The sequence below is a fragment of the Amblyomma maculatum genome, unplaced genomic scaffold (genome assembly GCF_055883805.1).
Source record: "Amblyomma maculatum isolate TAMU_Amacu unplaced genomic scaffold, ASM5588380v1 scaffold_31, whole genome shotgun sequence".
NCBI classification, from domain to species: Eukaryota; Metazoa; Arthropoda; class Arachnida; order Ixodida; family Ixodidae; genus Amblyomma; species Amblyomma maculatum.
The window spans coordinates 538,805-556,117 of record NW_028146756.1 but is presented as its reverse complement, the minus strand read 5'-3'; the positions used below and the strand labels follow the sequence as shown (position 1 = coordinate 556,117).

The 17,313-nt window shown below is 43.4% G+C and overlaps 1 long non-coding RNA gene across 1 annotated transcript; it reads right to left on the bottom strand.

The window, feature by feature from the left end:
* On the bottom strand, positions 1-11,814 carry LOC146170860 (uncharacterized). The gene is made up of 4 exons (XR_014703091.1): positions 11,616-11,814; positions 11,016-11,135; positions 8,423-8,499; positions 1-143 (listed from the first exon to the last, which is right to left on the bottom strand). It is a non-coding gene; the product is annotated as an uncharacterized LOC146170860 (long non-coding RNA).
* Between the last annotated feature and the right edge of the window lie 5,499 nt (positions 11,815-17,313).

Here is a 17,313-nt window from a genome sequence, read left to right as displayed (position 1 = left end):
TGCGACAGGAAATGGCAGGTAGCCAATCGGGAGTTGCTTGATTGTTCCGATAAAGACGCGAAGCTCAGGCAATGACACGAGGTTGGCTCCCACGCCGCCGTAGAAATTTGTACCAGTGTGACTTGTTGAGGGCTTTGCAGTATCTGTTTAGAGATGACAAACTTGTACATCAGCAATGTTTCAAACAATGATTTTAAGGCTTGAAAATGAGGAAAATGACACTTTATGGATAATCGTCCGCACTACTGCCTAGCGGCAGATATGAGCAGAGAGGTATAGTTTCGCTAAGCTGCAAAGCACATATTTCATGTAGCATATTAGAACAATAGTATTACGCAGCCGTTCTATGATTATCATGCCTCACAAATCTCGATGATCGAACCCATAAGAGACATGAAAAATTTTCATACTTGAATCTTTACCTAAGCACCGATCTCAAAATACACGTGGCTTTCGCAGAGGGACAGAGACAGAGAGCTTTTGCAGCGTTGATTTCTAAGCTTAAACCCTTGCCGATATTACCACTCGTTGATGTGCAGGCCCTTAATGTGGTCCGCATTCATGCTAGCTGCTATGGAATTGGCGCTATTTTTTGTCAGTAACAATTCGGTTACCATCGTGCTATCGATTACGCCAACCGCTTTCTTTCTACTGGAAACCACACTTATTCGATTACAGATGGCGAGTGCTTAGCTTCAGGGTGGGCTAATGGAAATTATCTTCGGCATTTATAGGGCCGCCCATTTACTGCATTCCGAGAGCACCATGCGCTCATCTGGCTCTCCTCTTTCAATGACCCCACGGGAGGGCTTCGTCAATGCTATTTACGCATACAACTGTTTCATTACATTGTGGTGTATACTTCTGCTCGGTTGCACAGCGATGTTGTCTGTCTGTCCCCTTATCCCTTGAACCACTGGATAAATCAGGGTGCGTCTGCAGCTTCGACCTCTTCGCACTCTTTTAGTTTTCAAACTTTTGTATTAATCAGCCCCATGGTACCGAGCTCTGCAGGTTTATCGGCCGCCTACAGTCTCAGCTTCTGCCCATCCAACGCACCACTTTGTCCACAGCGATGACACCTATACAGACAATATCGTAAGCTTTCGAGCCCCATCATCCTCAATGTTGTAACGTAGCACCATCGCGAAGCAATTCTTCAAGAGCTCCAGTTTGTATGTGCCCCATCTCCATCACTCTGCACGCCGCTATGTTAGTACCTTCGACCTGTGTCAGCGTCAGGGACGGCCCAACATTCGCCCTGTCGACATTCTTCAATCTATCTTTGATACCCGCTACCGTGTCTTGTTTTACCTTTTCGGCCCTTTTTCTATGTCAGTCCCGGGAAATGGATGACTTACAGCTGCCACAGGCTAGGCTACCCACTGCGCAATCACGGGAATACTTCCCGCCAGTACTGCTACTGATGTCGATGAATTCCTTTGTTGGCGGCCTTATTTTAAACCATGACGGTCCCTGTCAACACCTTACCGACCACGGCCGCTCCTTCCTTTCTAAAGTTGTTGAAGTCATCCTCCATTCCTGCTCAACCAAACATAAGCTTGCCAGCACCTATCACCCCAAGACAAACGGCCTCACCGAGCGCCTCAACCGCACAACCAAAGAAATGCTAGCTGTATGCCACCTTTACTGGGATCTCGCTCTTTCATACATCACATTCTCATACAATTCCTGCCCCCACGAATCTGCAGGTCATTCCCCTTTCTATATTTGTATGGCCACGACCAATTTCCCCACTATACGCTCCTTCCTACGTCTGCGGGTCCAGCATCTACATACGCCGGCGATTGTATTGCTCGTGCCGACCACGCCCGCCAACTAGCCAGATCCCAACTACAGTAAAGCGCTTACAACCGCTGTCAATGCATTGGCTCCTTTCTTCCTGGATCCTTCGTGTTTCTCGGAACATAATCTCGCATCACCGGGCACTCAAAAAAGCTCCTGTGGCGTTACACTGGCCCATACTTTTTGGTCCATCAGGTCACCACCGTCACCTACGACATCACGGTATGAGTAGTCTTACATTGTGCGTGTCTGGCACCTGAACCAGTACTAAGCGTTATGCCTTGGAACAGCCTTACCGACACCGGGACGGTGTTGTACGTGCCGGGGGATTATGCCACGAAGAAGGCGAGCGAAGAGGACGAAGCACTAGCGCGTATTGTTCGCTCTGTGCTGTAGTGCGGTGGTCACTTGCTTTATACTTTTTGCCTTGTGCCCCGGATGTATGCCCGAACCACGTAACATTGCTGGGCATGAACTGTAGCCTAAAAAAGGCACCACGAAGGCACACTAGCAATACAAAAGCAAACAATCTCTTGTTTGATTAGAAGAGGTGTCCAATATATCTGTCATGTTTCCTCATATTCGAAAGCTACCATACAAGTAATTACTATACAATCTGTAGTATCTCTAAAGAACTGCAATTCTTGCATTCCAACATTTATATTTAGTAAGGCCTAGTTTCACTGCAATCTTGTCCCTTCGGGAGCAAGCAGACGCCCTTGGCGCACCCGGCGCTTCTGACTGCAGCGTCGCTGCGCGAAGCTACGAGAACGGGCAGTGTTTCTCCCGCCTGGTTTTCAAACACTTACTTCTAGACGCTCTACCCATAGTACACATGAGCGCATTAATTGGGCACTACAGAAGAGGGTGCTCATTGAAATAGGCTTATCCTGTTCCGGGCACGGATGCCTTTATATCACCTGCATAAAAATGTATATTCCGTCATATTAATATTTACTATTTTACTATTTACTCGCCTATCCCACTGCCTACTTCTTTGGCGCTTTCGTCGTAATATCTTCTTGTCTATACCTGTAGAGGGCTGTTTCTACTCATCGCAATATCAATTTGTTTGCACTTATCTGTTTACGAAAATTTTGAAATTGTACAGTTTTTGCACGTCGCAATACACTTTATATTGCTATCACTTCCATGGTTGAGGCTTCATCCATCACCTAGAGATGTGAAAGTTTCTTGTGTTTTTTTTTGCTTTATGTTCGATGGCTGTTGCCCGGCATAAAGCTTCATTATAGGCTAGTAATGTTAACGCATTGTTTATGTGATACCAGCAAACAACATGCCTCACCAAAATGCGGCGGCGCCATTATGGACAATTCCAAAACTCGTTGTGAGGACAGTATACAAGGAACACCAAAAATGTCGAAAATCGCAACATCTGCATTGAAGCAATTGGTCTTGCCATATAAGAGCTCTTAAATGATGGTGCAGGCGGCACATTGCGCCACGCCTTCTACAGTAGAAAAAAAAAACAGAAAGCGACGATGCGATCGCATATGACCGCAGCCTTTCGTCATGGTCTATGCACTACCAAATTACAGCCGCTATGATGTTAGCGCAAACCCTCGATACGTCTTCTACATATAATGACTCATTGCAAATTAATGTGGATGGCTTAGAAATAAATCCTCTTCAGCAGCGGCAATGATATCGTCTTAAATCGGTTACAGTCACCGGTTAACGATCAAGCACACAACATCATTCATGACAACCGAATCGGGAGGCATACGAGAGGTTATTCGCTTCATAAGTCACTATATCACTAATAAATTATCTATTCAAGATACTTCAGCTCCAGACCTGCAATTTAAAATATAAAAAATAAAAACATCAGGTTTTAGTTGTTACCTAGCCGTTGTTATACAGCAATAAATCAAAACGCAGATGTGGAAGTTATGCTCACCCATGCTCATCAGGCTTTCATATTAATATATTTGAGTGCCTTTGCAGCCTTACTGGCTCATGCATTGCAGAGTTTCATGCAATCGCACTAGCAACGTTTTAGCGGTACCTTTTCCGGGTATTGACAAACCTTTAAATTCGATTTCAATAGTCTAGTTCGATTTCAATAGCCGTTCTCTATTTATTTTCTTTAGCTTCGCAAGTAAATCACCTCAAATTAAAAGCATTTACTGGTTAACGTTGTGTGTAAAAGAGTAGATTAAAAATGTAATATCTAATTTCTTAGGTGTATGTCTTTCAGTTTAGCTTCTCGTGTAGACAGGTAGGTCCATTATTCTGTTCAGATACCTCATTACTTTTTTATAGTATCGCGCGTAAATGACTGGGATATCAATATTTACTAACGGATGAGCGTGTCTTTGACCCTTAGTGCCCATATAACTCAGACCCGTCTTTGAGGGATTTCATATAGGCGTGGAAAAAAGAAAACCTGTGGTTTCAAAGCTGTTTTCCTCTAAGGTTTGAAATGAAAGGGGAAATTCAGGTTTCCCGTTGGAAAACTTGTTTGAGCGTGCTGGACGTTTAGCTGTAATACTGAAATTGTCTTGTGTATGTTGTAATAAAGTTTTATATTGATATTCTGATATAAAGATCTATAGTTCAAAACCTACATGTCATGCGGGCTAGATCTTTAAATCAGGAATTGGGTAGATAAGGCATATCTGACCAGATATGTCTTATCTGGTACTTGAAATCAAGAATTGGACAGATCAGGCATATACAACCAGATATGCCTTATCTGGTACTCCAAATCAAGAATTGGGCAGATATGCCTTATTTGGCCCTGATTTGTTCTAATATACCATATGTGCCCAATTCCTGATATACCTGATCTCGATTTTTTATAAGTGCAAATATCGCATTTCCGTATAGGTGAGTACGTCCGCATCACTCGACTTGATGTAGCCTTAAAACTTTGTGTCTCTCATAGCCTGAGTTTCTTTGAGATGTTAAACCCCACAAACCAAACTAAACCTTAAAAGTTCGGCTCATTCACTGCAGTCTAATGAACTTTCACTGGAACGATGTGAACCATGAGCACGTCCGCATCGCTCGACTTTATGAATGTTCAAGACTTAACCTACTATCGAATTTAAACGCCCTCAGGATACTCTGATCTGTCGGTTACGGCTTGGTGTTCATCCAACAAAACGCTATATTTGTAAGATTGGATTGGAGAAGCCAGCCCGATCGTCTCGAAATGTAATATTGCAGACAATCTGGCAAATTATTTTCGAGTGCCCCACAATACTAATGACAGGAGGGTTTCGGAAACCGTTTTCAGGCAGTTGGACAAATGAAGAATTTCTGTGAAATCTGTACTATGCGCTAGGATGAAACTGATTACAGACATACAATGAGGGCGAATTTTGAAAGTTTTGGAGAAATTGGTCTCGAATCTAGTTGTGGTTACCCGGTGTGTTGTGCTGTTCGCGAGCACGCGGTTCACATTGTGCATCCTAGGTGGATATTTGTCTCTGCTGGAACATGTGAATGCATAGTTTGAATTTGCTCTTGCTCGGTGGTGTGCGGGTTTGTACGTTTTTACCTGCATATAAAAATGCACAGATTTGCACAGAAAGATTTGATTAAGAAACGCCAGAGTTTGAAAGCTTCCAATCCAACAGACCAGATCGAATTGGCCGAGATATCAAAGCTAATCAATAAGCGCAAGGTGGCCGATATAAGGAAGTATAACATGGAGAAAATTGAGCATGCTGTAAGGAACGGGGGAAACCTTAAAGCGGTAAAGAAGAAATTGGGCATAGGCAAAAACCAGATGTATGCGATAAGGGACAAGGCGGGCAACGTCATCACTAATATCGACAAGATAGTCAAAGTAGCCGATGAGTTCTATACAGATCTCTACAGTAGCCAAAGTAGTCAAGACCGTAATGAGATTGGCGGTAGGGAAAAACAGTCAGACGTTCCACCAGTGACGAAAGACGAGGTCAAGAAAGCACTAAAACTATGAAAAAGGGGAAATCAGCTGGAGAGAATCAGATAACTACAGATTTGCTGAAGGACGGGGGGATATCGTGCTAGAAAAACTGGCCACCCTGTATACGCAGTGCCTGGTGTCATCGACGGTACCGGAACCATGGAAGAATGCAAACATTATCCTCATTCACAAGAAAGGGGACTCTAAGGACCTTAAAAATTACAGACCAATCAGCTTACTGTCTGTTACGTACAAGGTATTTACTAAGGTAATCGCTAATAGAATCAGGACAACCTTAGACTGCAATCAAGCAAAGGATCAAGCAGGGTTTCGGAAACGGTACTCTACTATCGATCATATCCATACCATCAATCAGGTGATAGAAAAATGCTCGGAATATAACCAGCCCTTATACATAGCATTCATTGATTACGAAAAAGCATTTGACTCAGTTGAAACCTCGGCGGTGATGCAGGCATTGCGAAATCAAGGGGTAGACGAGCCGTACGTGAAAGTGCTGGAAGATATATATAGTGGCTGCACAGCAACCATAGTTCTGCATAAGGAAAGTAACAAAATTTCCATAAAGAAAGGTGTTAGGCAAGGAGACACAATCTCCCCAGTACTATTCACAGCTTGCTTAGAGGAGGTATTCAGAGACTTGGAATGGGAGCAGTTAGAGATAAGGGTAGATGGAGAATACCTCAGTAATCTGCGATTTGCTGATGACATTGCCTTGCTAAGCAACTCGGGGGATGAACTGCAAATAATGATTGATGACCTAGACAGAAAAGTAGAAAGGTAGGCTTGAAAATCAATATGCAGAAGACTAAGGTAATGTTCAACAGCCTCGGGAAGGAACAACAGTTTACATTAGGTAGCGAAATACTGGAAGTAGTGGGCGAATATGTCTACTTAGGACAGGTAGTAACCGCAGACCCGGACCATGAAAATGAAGTAACAAGAAGAATAAGATTGGGATGGAGCGCATTTGGCAAGCACTCGCAGATTATGACTAGCAGCTTACCGGTATCGCTCAAGAGGAGAGTATACAACAGTTGCATCTTGCCTGTACTCACTTATGGGACTGAAACGTGGAGGCTAACCAAGAGAGTTCTACTTAAGTTGAGGACAACCCAGTGGGCTATGGAACGAAAAATGGTAGGGGTAACATCAAGACATAGAAAGCGTGCAGAGTGGGTCAGAGAAATAACTCAAGTTACCGACATTCTAGTGGAAATAAAGAAGAAGAAATGGACATGGGCAGGACATGTAGTGCGAAGAGAGGATAACCGATGGTCACTGAGAGTAACAAATTGGATTCCAATGGAAGGAAAGCGTAGCAGGGGGCGGCAGAAAGTTAGGTGGGCGGATGAGATTAAGAAGTTCGCAGGGGTCAAGTGGATGCAGCTAGCACAGGACCGGGTTAAGTGGAGAAATATGGGAGAGGCCTTCGCCCTGCAGTGGGTATAATCAGGCTGATGATGATGATGATGATGATGATGAAAAATGCACAGTTCTTCTCTGCAAAATTACATTGGTATATTTGCAGTGATAACTGGTGTCTGCGGACGTGTGCAGAATTTGCGTGAGTCGTTTTCATGCACGGTTCATGGTGTATACTGCTGCGCATTTCTACCCGCTACAGAAGTTCGAAGGTTTTGTCTGCAGCTGTTCCAATCAGTATACACTGGCTACTGATGTGAATGGAGAACACATGAAGCATGTTGCGTGAGACAAATATCTTAAATTGTATGCGAGGGCTGCTGAATGACTTATACCACCTTAAATAATTTCATTGTAGCATAACATCGTCCCCATCTATTTGCCCCACAACTGTCCTTTACTGCCCTTCCTCCACTGACCCGGGGTGCAGTAGCAGGCTAGGGTAGCTCCACCATTCCTTACGTTACTTTGTCTGCAAGGAATTGCGGGATGCTACATGCAATAACCGGTACAACGAAGATCAGGTTCGGAAAGCAGGTAGTTAAGGTCTATACCATTATATAATAATATCACATATTGTTCGCTCGTCGGTTATCAGCAAAAATTTATTTTTAACATCAACTTTAATCATGGTCATAAGCGTAGGCGATAGAATAAGTCATCTTTAAATTCCAATTACATCAGTTCCTCAAGCCTATCCGCATTGGTAGCAATACACAGTACAACATGCCTTTCAAGCGGCATTTAATTATCTCAGACATAAAATCTGTACTGTGTTGGTGACATAAATTGAAGAATTATTGAAGACTGTCGCAACACATTCAACATAACTAAATGGCGCAAGGGCGTTAGGTTTGCAATTTGGGATGGGAACTAGGCGTTCGAGTTTGTGGTCTCAGAAATCCAACTTCCGAAGCCTCCGATATGTTTATTTGAATATAATATGTAATAATACCTGAAAACTCAATGTATGCTATATTAATGGCCAAGGCCTGCACGCAATAAAACGAATAAAGGAATTCACCCTATCTTAAACTTCTGATATAAATCGCATTTTTGAATACGTTTGCAGATAAGCCGGTGCTTCGAAGCTTTCAGTATGTTATTTAGGGTTCTGATTAAAATTGTGTTTTTTGGAATTCTTCTCCCATGCTTGTTTTTTGGTTTTAAGCGGGAACATATTTCGAAAGGCTTTTGTTTACAATTATTTGCAAGCGTTGGTTTTATAATTTAGCTTATAGGACATACCTCTTCCAATTGCCTCTTTAAGCTTTGGGCTTTAACACGTTGGACAAATACCGCTATGGTCTCTGCACCTGGTTGATCTGCGGTAAAAACAAACAAAGAAACAATTGCAGTTGCTCGCAAACTAATAACTTAGTTTAATCTCCGTGTACATAACAGGGCTCAATGGCTGCGCAATCAACTTATCGTGGATGTTACGCACACCCGCATAAAAGAAATATCGCATCTTGTATTTCCGACCGTACAGGGTATGTCCGGATAGCAATGCAAATATTTTATTTCTTGTTCTCTAGTCGTAAATACCACGCTTGGATTGCTTGTGTTAGGCGAAAAGGGAATTCAACATTTCACCAGTGCCTAGCGTAGACAGTTCTAAGGTTTAGAAGTGTCATGATCGCTGTTTACGTATACCTACCTGTAGTGACCTTGTCACGGAATGAAATGGCATACGCACGCAAACAACAGTACGCGATCAGGTTCTTTGATAAACTTTATACAAGTCTTGCCGATGCCCAGCAAATGATTCAGCACGTCTACTAGAAATCTGCTTTCCCCTATTCTCATCGCACCGCAAAGCGCCAAAGCTCCGAATGGCACAGATGAGAGCCACTCGCCTCAGGAAGGCAACGATGAGCCAGTCGAAATGAAAGAAAAGCGCAAATGGTCTTTTTAGACGACAAGGGTGTAGTTGACTTCGAAGTGCTACCATAAGGGCAGTTAATCAATGCTGTCTGCCAGTTGGATGTGGTCTAGAAACCGAAAAATGGTCCTTCAAGAGCGAAAGGCAATTTCTGATTCTTGGGAGTTGCACATCGCCAACGTTACAGGCCACACTTCTCAGCGCAAACAGAGTTTCTAAACAGGCACAACTTGGAGATGCTGCCCCAGCATCATATAGTCCTCCTCTGGTCCGGGAAGACTTTGTCCTGTTCCCAAGAATCAAGAAATCCCTGAAAGGAGTCCTTTTTGGAAAGTCGGGACAGTGGCACTAAACGATTTTCCAATCGACGCTTTCCAGGACGTGTACAGTGCATGGAGGAATCACTGGCAAAATGTGTAGATGCCAAAGAGGATTACTTCATAGAATGTTACCGTTCTGAACGATACCTTCGGTAATTTCTTTACTACCGATAAAATTGAATTACTTTCCGGAACCAGTCTGCATGTATGCCGGTTCATGAAATATAATTTTCGGTTTTAGTTGGAAAGTAACACATCTAACAGAAATCACACCATATATCTGCTTTTTCAGAATGCGTGTCCGTGTAGTAATATATTTTCTTACCTACGTTCTAAGTAGCACACAGCACTAGAGAAGAATCACTCCGCATCGTGTATGAATGTGGATCAAAATGGATATCATATTACAATATCGAATGCATATTAGAAGCCGGAGAACTGCACAGCAGCAGGATATTATCCTCTGTATTGCCAAAATTTAGGAGCTGGATGGTCAATTATGGTAATTTTATGAGGATGGTGAGACAGCGCTGATGGGTAGCTACTGCCGTGTATATTACAATTGGTAGTTTTCGCCTCTTTTGTGTTTATTTTGACGTGTTTTATACCTTGCGTCGTAGACCTGGGTACTATGCAGCACGAACTCGCCCCCAAGCTGTTATTTTGCGATACTGCCTTGCCTTATACACGTTACAGAATATATGTAGCTGATTACAATTACATTTACTACTGCTGAAATGTAAAAGATTATAGGCGTTATCAGAGCCTCATAATATTGTTACTGAATATTTTCAGCACAGTAACTGACTACTATTGCATTACCTCTTAATTTGTTGTCAACAAGGTCTCTTAGACTGCATTCAATTTCTGCTGCATGCCTAAATTTATTTACAAATTCATAGCTGTCAACAGGGGTGGTTCTTCACGGTTGTCGCTGCTGATTTTTAATCAGCCGCTGTACTGAATACTGTTTCAGCATAGGTGCTAGAGGGTAGGCTGGTGTCTACTACAGCAATAATGTAACCACCCTTTCCTGCTCTGGCAAAGCTGCTTTGTCATTGTCTATGTGCTTGTACTATGTGAACGGCCGTCCTTCGTTCTTGTCGCCGAGAAAAGGATCTGCAGGTAATGCTTCTGAAAAGTTGAAAATGTCGTGCTATATTGCTTTTGGAAACATTAGATGGGGCTTCTGGTACAGAAAGACCAATTCAGTTCGTCTGCCAAAAGCTGGTGGAGGCCCCTGATAGGAGGCAGGCATGCGCATAGTCGTAGGGTTGAACACTCTTGCGCGATAACAATGTCACTTACATGAATTTCGCATAAGAGATTTGATTAGATATATTATAACCTCTCATTATATACTGCCTCTAAATATAAGTTTTTGCTAGTAACCTCCTATTCAAAGTAGAGCAAGAGCGTACCCAAATATTACGAACTGAATGCTGTGTTCTGTTCTTGTACTGTGCAAAAACTCAGTTTTTCTGCTTAACATTTTCTCTGAGATATTGCTGATGGCATTGTCCTAACATAATCATATTCATCTTTTATGTTACTATTTTACAATGCGGCAAAAGCGGTATATGAGGCAGTGAATGCCACATTTTTACTAGGAAAAACAATTTTGTTTATAACTTACTATAAGGGTACATGTTATAGCAGTAACATATGGGCGGGTCACCCTGACAAAATCCACCGCTCTTCTCATTGCCTGTACACAAAAGTTCACAATGAAGAGCACTTTCGCAAGGTAGCAGTTCTGGAAAATAATCAAAATAAAAAAATTAGACAACCAGTTATATTCCTAAAAATGTACAATGCGCTTCCAAAAATTCGGCTAGCTCTTCGCTGACATTTGAATGGACATTGAATGATAGGAAGAGAAAATGTGGATGCAGCTGTTGGTATTTAATAGCATGTCAAGGGCGAAAAAGTTGGAGAGCCTGGTTCTCTCTACTCTTTTTATAAAAGAGGGAGAGATCTCTTTCATTGGGAGGGTGGAGGAATGAGAGGAAGAGTGCCGTTCGATGAAGAGAAAAGTACTGAATGTTTCCAAGTATGACTCCTCGTCTTTCTCTTTCCCTCCCCTTTCTCTCCCTTTCCCTCCCGATCTTTTTTAGATCCTTCAGGTTCTCTTTCTTTCTCCTCTCCCTCTCCGTAAAGAGAGCGGAAAGAAGGAGCGATTCTCTGTGTTCTCTCTTCCTAGATAGACTGAGATAGTACAAAGAGATTTTCTCACCTGCTATCAGTCTGTATTCTCTATTTAGAGAGCGATTCCTATAGATATCTCTTCGGTTCTCTCTCTGTCTCTCTTTTAAAAGATTTAGTGGCATTCCAAGGATCGCGGCAGGGTGGCCAAGATGTTTTCGCTTTGCTGCACGCAATGAGACTTAAATGCTCCCCTGAAATCCTACATGTAACCTCTTTGCCATCAAAACGTTCTCTTTAAATGCCATAACTTCTTTACTTAATAATTCCAGCCCTGTACATTATTCTCACTATGTCATTACATAGGTGCCTATTTAAAAGCAACTATTAATTAGGGCCCTCATAACCTTGGCTGTGCCGGGAGACGCGTGTGCCCTTTAGAGTGAAGGTTCTACTACTCTAGGTACAATGTAGGTTCGCCTGCGCTACGTCCCTTGACCTTTAAGCTCGGGAATACTGAAGTGGCTGCGACATATTCAAGAACATCCTTCATATTAGACATTTTGGGCACCTCAGTTCTATGAAAACCGGCTGGACCCAGTCATGTCTTTCTTTTTGATTCTCGTCTTCGTTTCTGCTATCCTCGTGTTTCTGCTTGTTTGTGGGAATGCCCGTCAAGCGTTGTGCTCGAGAAGGGAATCATAACCCTAGACTAGTGCGAAGACGTTTAGAGGCGCCGACGTGTCAGGGTCGCTGATGCAAGCCCGGGCAAGAAAGCTTAGTCAATGCTTGTGCTACTTCGGCCCATTCCGTTTCCATCTGAGCTGCTTAGTTTACAACGCGGTGCTTGCTTCCGACGAAGAGGTTTAACCGGGTGACACCGCCTTTGTGAACGGGTGGCTTAGCTTCATTGGGCCGCATGAGATACAAGAATAAATGCTGCTATTGTTATACCTCTCGCCATTTTCTGCGACCAGCTGATGCTTACAGCTGAGACCCGGGCCGCCAGGCAACGCTACCCTTGGGGCTGGCGAGCATCTGAAAAGAACTGTTCGCGGTGCTTTATGAACAGCACAGGCCTAATCAAAAGAATATGAGTTTGCTTTTATGTTAAGTTATATGACTATGACGTGATGTGATGTGTCATGTCTGTGATGTTACTGTACTAACTTCAACCATCCCTCTCTCACAACTTTTATATCCACTCACCCCCTTCTCCAGTGCCGGATAGCAAACCGGTTGCTGTTACGGGTTAACCTCACTGCCTTTCATCCTCATCTTCCTCCTCCTCCTCCTGTGATGACAGAATACTCTTTGCAATGGGAGCTAACATCAGTATTTTCTATTCCCCTATAAAGTCCAAAATCATTGTACGGTGATATTGTTGCTCCTTACGGAGAGCGTCTTCTTGTGCAGAAAAGAAAAATAAAAAAAATGTGGCGAGTGGAAGGGACATATGTTCTTGGACGGCCGCATTCCACTTCCTTTCCGTGCACGTGTAGCGCTCCTTTGGTGATTATTTGCCTCGTAACAATTTCCGGTCTGCTTGCCTAAATAACGTCAAAGAGCTTGCTGATAACCTGTACTTTCAAGAAAAAGGTCACTAAGGGCGATGCAATACTGGACGTAAAATGCGTATTGGAAGTAAGTGACATATTGGAAGGTAAGTAACATATATAAGTACTACGAAAGAAAGCGCTCAACAGCGCTATCACACAATGTTCTGGGCACACAATATCAGGAGTAAGGTGTTGTTTTTTTTTTTCATGCGGCATCTTTGCAGGAAACATTGGGCTTTTTGAAGGACTGCTTTTTTGTGCCAGTGGTATACTATCCCCTTGAAAGCCGTTCTCCATCCACTGAAGTCTCACCCGCTGAATAGTACGTGAGTCAGCATTTCAGAGGTTTTAAGCTTTGACAAGCTAGGCTACTTGCTCGTCTCATGTAACTACGTTCTGAAGGCATATTTGGACGCAAACGAATATCTGCTGCAGAGATGCAGTGTTGAGTACCAGTGGTGCCATATAAGTGCATATGCAGGACTCGAATAAATATTAACAAGTGTAAAACCACACGCTCAAAAATGCAGGAAAATTTTAAATACATCTGTCGTGCGCGCTGTGTGTTGCCCCAAGCACCGGGAGAACGAATGTTCGGTTTTGAGTGTTTGTGTGTGCCGTGCGTCCCGCGAAGCGTTGGCAGACTGAACACATTCCCGAAACCAGGGCAGCCTTCCTTCTGAAGCGGCGGTGGGGATCCGAGAACCGGCGCCGGGAGGACGGCAAGGAGGAGGAATTTTTGGGCTCCCGCAAGGCGCACTGCCCGTGTCATCTGAGCTGGCCGCTGCCCGCGGCTGGGAGAGGGTATATTCAACGGTCGCCGGCTTCTGGGAAATGTTTGAACCTCCGAGGAGTTGGAAGCTTGGGATGCGAGGAGAGCCGTAGACCTGGCGAGGAGGACTCTCGGAGGGAGAGAAGGATCGGAGGGAGCATGGTGGACGCAACGACGAGAGAAGACAGAATGGACTGAACCGGAGTGTCATGCAGAGAGGCCGCGCTCCGAGTGATACGTATGATATGCGCGCAATATGTAAATAAATTCATAATAATCACGAAATGTCAAGTGTGGTCGAGATTCGTCGGAGAATGCCAGAGAGGCAGAACAAGGGACCTGCCTCACTACATCCCAGCACTTTTTTGGTGCTTTGTACCGCCTGCCTACCAGAGAAATATGAAAACATCGTTAGTCTTAATCAGTGAAGTTTGAGAATAAAATAGCACTTTTTAGACAGGGGTAAAAATATACGCTGCCTCACATTTGATTATTTATCATGCTATGTAAACTGAACGCTTTTGTTCTAGAAGAATGATGGTCTAGCAGAGCTGCAACTTAGGCCCAATATAAGCTCGAAGCTGTGTTGGCATATATGTAAATTATCACGATGTCTGTTCATGCACCAGAGAGGCAAAGGGTTCTGTGGCCACCCACTAAAGTATGATGAGGTGAAAGCCTTTATTGTGCTGTGGTCCGAAGCCTCTCTCTTTTCGCTCCCGCCTTCCTTCTTTCCCTTAAGGCGCAGTTAGATGTACGCGGAGGATTGTTTCAGTTACTGCTCCTTATCATTCCTGAAGCCAATTTGAAGCGCCTTTCATTTCTGCTATACGGCGTTTTGTGTATGCTATTTGGTGCGGCTTTCCAGGAAGCGAAAAATGTAAAGCGCAGCACGAGTGACTGGATCGGACGCCCGGTGGGGTCAGCTTTGTATCGTGTGAAGGACGTCTTGGCCGGGTGTGGCGTATCATAACGTGACATCCGATGATGACGCCACGTCACGGCTGATACCATTACAGCCATCTCTGTAATATTATTACTAACTACTAATATTATTATGTGTGACCATCTACTACCGAATAGTTTTTCACTAACAGCTTAAAACCAAACATCGGAGGCATGACGGTATACAAGGAGAACAAATATACGTTTCTCACGTGTCTGGCGTGGCTGTCACATAGGTGAAGCTATAGTGTGACCGGACACCGGGCGAATGAGCCTTTAAATGATATCACCTTACGATGGTGATTACAATTAGGCCTTTTCTCCTGCAATTTTCGACACCACTCAAGCTGCGTAATGTAGTACTTCGGTAAAATGAATGCATCAATACTGAACGCTTGAGAAATGAGTTCTGGGCGGCGACAGGTAATCTTTCAATGAAGCTTCCAACATTTAGTGTATTATTAATCTCTTTAACTATAGCCACATCCCGCATAAAAGCGGACAACAGAATTCATGAGCCAAAGCCTACTGAATAAAATATTTTAACTGTCAAGACAGAGCAATCTAATGACAGATCTCGTTGGCCCGGTGATACTCTCCCCCCACTGCCTGCTCGAAATTAAGGTGCATACGCGCTGCTGCTGCATGCGACCGCCACCAACTAATCACAGCACCGCACTGCTTCTCCCCAGTAGCCTCGATGGCTGAGCATAAGAGAAAAAGCGGCTTTTGAATCAGGCTGCTATAAGGCAACGCCATCCACTAAGGGGCTACAATGTATGTTGTCGCGAGACACGTATTTGTTGTTCAATACCTCCTGCGTCTCCGAATATAGAGCCCCAGATTGTAACATGCCAAACAGAGGACCTTCGTGAGGCTCAGAAGAACTACAGGTGGTCATATCATCTCTGGCGACAGCTCTCCTGTTAAATCGTGGATCAGTGTCCGTATAGCTTTGCGTAGCCTAAAATGGGGTTTTAGTCTCAAATTCAATTTGGCGGCGGAGTTTCTTGACATAACTGAGCCTTAGTGCGCATGATGTCAGGACCGTTCATTTAAACGTATTGCTATTTTTTCAAGCAGTGTCCTCTAAGAACAACAAAAATAGTTTTGCTTTTTGCTTAAGCTGTTATGCATGCAAGTAAATAAAGGGCCAGGAAATCAGATTTCAGGGCGGCGAGTATTTCTTGCTGGTGAAATCACACGATCTTCCGCAATTGTTGCGAAGAGCACAGCTCGCGCTGTTGCAACAACTAACATAAGATTTTCTATGGACGCTTGTATTCATGCGTGCAGTACTGCAGTGGTATATTATCCCTTAGGCTCCAAGGAGTGTTCAGAAAGCTTCGCAAGAATTTGTTGCGCTTTCACCTCATGGTCTTTAATTTTTACAGCTTCGTCAAACTGACAACTGGCAGCTAAGCATTTCATGTATAAAATATCATCGCATTAAATGATGTGTGAGACATCCAGGCTCGTGCCAAGGGAGATCTCGTGCCATTATAGAAAGACGTCAATCCACTGCCGTGCTCTATCCACGAATTCATTCACAATATCCCTAACACGTTCACAGAGGCTACAAAAGCAGCCATTCTTCTGGCCAAAGCGCAACACGCGGTGTTAAGACGACCAGCTGTTAAAGGCCGCGCAGAAGCAGCAATCAGATCTGGGCCAACTACAATCAAAAGAATGGAGATAATAATTTTGATCGAAATTGTCCCTGCGTTGGTTGGGCTTCAAAATTGCACGGAAAACACTTTCCAACCAAATCTATATGGTTTACCCAGTCGGAAAAAATTACAGAAAATTTTCTGATGTTACGAGAGAATTTCTGTGCGGTTTTTGACAGGAAAGGTGTTGTGACAACAGAACATTCTGTCGTAACATCAGGCATTTCTGTAGATACAACAAAAAAGTGCTGCAGAACTACAGAAAATAGAAATATAGTACAAAAAACTATATATAACTACAGGAAAGTACTACAGAACTACAGAAACATCTGATAGTTACGACGGAACTACAGGATAGCTTGTCGTATTTTGGACACAGTTCTGTAGTTTTTATCGACTGGGCAAAAAAGGCTTGGCAATGAACCATAAACAGATATTTTTTTATATGCCGTACGCAGTTGATTGTCATAAAGCTGTACTATTTGCGCCAAATGGGATATTTAATGTTTCCATTTATTTTGAAGGATATAGAAGAGCCCGGAGATAAATGAGCGGATTCCCCTAACACCCAAGCTTGTACAACTCCTCGTGAACCCTAAAATTCCTCTGAAGCGCTTCATTTACGCAGCTACTTCCAACATGTACCAATCGTATATGAATCGGAACCATTCTGTAAGCTCGAATATAAGGCCTCCTGTGCTCAGTGAAATGGCGGGGAAAATGTTTTGTCACCATGAAAAGCTGGAATGCTTCATTGTAGTTTTCTTTTTGAAGTAGCAGAGAAATTTCGTTCTACTTTCTCGCAAAAAAAAAAAGTATATGCGTATCATGCCCGAAAAGTTG